We start from the raw sequence: 4,076 nt of genomic DNA on the forward strand, positions 1-4,076 counted from the left end.
ATTTTGTATGTGGTATCGCTAGGGTGACATAGTAATAAGTAATAAAATACAACAGTAATAAGTAAATAAAGTAGTTTGTATAAATTTATATGCACATACAAGAAATTTTTAAATTACATATCCTTATGAAGAGCTAAATAAAAAAGAGATAGCTTTATAGTTAATAGATCGATATTAATGATTTACTTATAGTCCGCTGTTCAGTATGATCAGAATGTTGGTACTATAGAACGACATCATTATACTGTGCAAATGTATATTTGACTCTACATTATATGTCTATTATGGTATTCACGAGGGACACACAGCGGTGCACGGTCAATAATGTGAAAATTTTACTTCCCAGAATTAGGTATACGCAATGTCTGGAATGCTTGGTTAGGTAATAAGTTAATATTCCGACTGCTATCAGGCTGAATGTTCGAATTCCACACGTATTTCAGTTGTTGGCTTGAATATCGCTTCATTGCTGCTCAGCCGTGCAAAGTGTCACGAAGGATAGGAATATTTCTGAATAACACATTCTACGTGCATAATAGTAATTTCGAATTTTAGTATTTTCGCGCACGAAAAATTGATGCCGGTTTAAAGAGGCAGTTATTAAAAAATTTGGTTTTTATTCACGAGAAATGCTGAATCGATGTTTCATTTCATGACTTTAATACATTTCGCGGATAATACAATCGCGAGTACGCGGTATGGATGACATAATAAAGGATCACGTGGTTCGATATCGACTATTACTTAATGCACTCTGGGAGTTTTAAGTAATAGTACTAATTGAAAACATTTCTTTTGTTTATATCGATGCCTGTAGTGGCTCTGATCGATAACCTGCTCGCTGTTAAAGTAGAACACCTGTTGATTTCTCGTAACAATAAATTTATTCTTCTTCAAGAAGTATAATTAAGGAAAAAAAGAGACATAGACACGAATCATTGATTAAAATTTTCTGTGTGCAAAAATGTATCAAAGCAATATACACATAGATACGTATATGCAATTATAAAAAAGTATCAGGACACTTTTCTGCGACATCTATGTACAAGATTACCTTATTCAATCTTTTTTTTATGATATATTAATTATTAATTAAAACCTTTGATTATTAAGGTTATTAACTTTTGAACCTAAATCTCAGTATATAATAATTCGTTACCTCGAAGCAGTTATATAATATGAATAAATAATAGGAAACATATAATAGACTGAATTTTTAATGAAACGTAAGATTTCAATTACCGTAAAGTTGATATGAGATTTTAGAAACATTTTGTAGTCGATATGGAGCCAAAAACATAATGGTTTTAGAATTGGTATATAGGGACCGATATAGGAATCCAATCGAAATGGATGGAGTTATAAATTTCAGTGCCTTGTAATAGTTATTCGCGATAAAGTTCTGTATATTGAAGAGATTTGAGATCGATGTGTCTAATAACTGTTTTCAACTCCTATTTACGATGTATTTAATGTTCCAACTGAAAATTATATTTTACAAAAGAATTGAACAAAGAATCGTGCTTGTTCACAAATTTACGCAAGATTTTCTATGAAAGAGATTTGCCTGTGCTACTACTTTTATTCGTGACTGCGTGTAACATAAAAATCGAAAGAGAGCTAATCATTAAATATGTCTGTTCCGAAATAACCAAGGTCAATAAATGATAACAATGTCGAATTTGAGCGTTATTACTATTCACGACTTGTAATTATTAAACGATTATTATACAATTATTGCACTGTTTCATCAATGTAAATAAAATGAGCTAATGAATTATTTAAAACACGCAATTCTATATGCAATTAGTATTCATAAAGATCGGAATATTTCTCAGTTTATGAATACTGACGATGAAATGTTGTAGGTACTAATTACAATTTGCGATAATTGATTATTTCGCAATGTAGATCGATATATACCCGCGGTAAGTATACTTTCACACGTTTCAAGATGCCATGTATTTTCTACGTTAATTTCTTTATGCACTAATTGTAGGTATTTTTAGAAGATTTTTAGAAAATGTTGTTTCTGCAGTTAAATGCAAATAGTAAGTGTATGCAGGATCAATTGTTCGATTTGTTTTATGTTAAATAGAAATTTAAGAATATTTTTAAGAAAATACATATACATTTGTATAATAATTAATTTTTTACTATTTTGATATTCATCAAGAGATAAAAGTAAAATTGAGAAAACAGCTAGGTTGGCCGAGCGGTCTAAGGCGCCAGACTTAAGTTCTGGTTCCCTCTGGGAGCGTGGGTTCGAACCCCACACTTAGCAAATATTTTTTGGTGCTGCCATAGTGCCATGGCGACGAGGTTTATTGCTAGTCAGTCAACTTCTGACCCGAAATTCGCTGATTTCAATTTCCGTCAAATAGATATCTCCACCAAAAGTTAGGCTACCGTAGATGTTTTATAGTTGATAAAGGTCTGTCATTATTTTACATCATTGGCGATCACAATACTCGAATACATACAAGATTCTAATACAAAAACATACTAGGACGCACGTTCATATTGGTTGATTATAAATTTACATTGATTATAATGGATAATATTTCGATTATTACCTATATTACGAAATTATTCAGCAAGAATTACTTATCTCTTTTCTCAATAATGCTCAGTAATGCTACATAATTTTCTAGTTCGTCTTTTTTCCAAATTATACCATGAAATGTTATACATTCCCTTTGAACAGCTGGACAAGCTATCGACAAAACGAAGAAGTAGTAAAAATCTGTGTAATAAAATTCTGTATTACGCGTCTGTCTGCCAAGCTACAGTCTTCGCCTGGGTTTATCTAAAAGTCTAAAAGGTTTGCTTCCTTCTAGAGAAATTAAATTTAATACGCCGTGCTCCACGTACGTTATATTTCTCAGGAAACAAGAAAAAACAATTATCTTTCTTTGACTTTACTAAATTCGTCTCTAAAAAAGTTAATAGGATAACCAAGTTAGTTAACTCAGCTTGTATATTCGACCCATTCGCTTATCAAGCCATACAAACGAACAATCCACTAATTATCATCTCCCTTCTACTCCTCCCTTCATAACTTAAGCTATCACTCATCTGGAATCTCGCTAGTAACTTTCCCTTTCTGAGCATCGCGCCGAGCAAGAAAACGCGCCCGACGTTGGCGAAATATCCTTTCGCGAATGGAAACGTTACGTTAGGTTAATGCAGACGTATGAATTACTGTCACGTAGCGGGAAGGTTTTCTGGACGGGGATGCGTAATTTGTACCGGTGGCTGCAGCATCGTGAGATGAATAAATCATCTGGCACTTATCGCGGCTAAACTTTTCGAAATGTACGAGACCCAAAAGCTCGCGGCTCGTGCGCGCACCTACGTTAGTTTCCCACGTAACGTCCTTTTTGGTCTCGCAGCTTTCAGAAGAAGACAGAGAAAGGAAGAGAGAAAGAGAGAGAGAGAGAGAGAGAGAGAGAGATTCGAAAGCGTCGAAAACGATTTATATCCGTCAGAAGGAACCGTCCTGGATTCCGTTGCTGAATTATTGTTTGTTTGACATTCTGATCTTCTTGGGCCAAGAACTTTTTTCTTCTTTTTTTCTGCACGGTTAAGTGGAACAAGAAGAAAAAAAGGAAAAATCCAGGGAATGAATATTTATCAGCCTTTGGCCGGGATTAGTCGTGGTAATTCGTACGTGTCTCGGCTCTTTTGCTGGATTACATAAATTTCGGAAAAGTACTTCTCACTGCAGAGATTTCTTGGATGTTTCTTTTTAGGGAACCGAGGTATTTATAGTTGATGTTTTGGATAATTCTTTTCATTTAATGCGATCTATGTTCCTCTTTTGCGCGCCTTTTACAAGCGCTTTCTGTCGCTAAATGAATGAATGAATTTTTTAGTTGTAAGCCGATGAATGGTCGAGTCACGTTCTAGAGAATTATACAGTTACACGATTATGTAAGCGTATATGTATCTCTTTGACTGTCGTAATGCAATGAGTTTGCATTATGACAAAAATTTTATCATTTTATAGTCATCATGATCTTTGTATTTTATATCATTTTGTATTATTATTATTTCGTACAGTACATATCTTT

At 33.7% G+C, this 4,076-nt stretch overlaps 1 non-coding gene across 1 annotated transcript; it reads left to right on the top strand.

The window, feature by feature from the left end:
• The first annotated feature begins 2,201 nt into the window (after positions 1 to 2,201).
• Trnal-uaa (transfer RNA leucine (anticodon UAA)) lies at positions 2,202 to 2,284 on the top strand. The gene has a single exon. It is a non-coding gene; the product is annotated as a tRNA-Leu (tRNA).
• Positions 2,285 to 4,076: the final 1,792 nt, after the last annotated feature.

This window comes from Bombus affinis, chromosome 4 (assembly GCF_024516045.1).
Source record: "Bombus affinis isolate iyBomAffi1 chromosome 4, iyBomAffi1.2, whole genome shotgun sequence".
Taxonomy (NCBI): Eukaryota; Metazoa; Arthropoda; class Insecta; order Hymenoptera; family Apidae; genus Bombus; species Bombus affinis.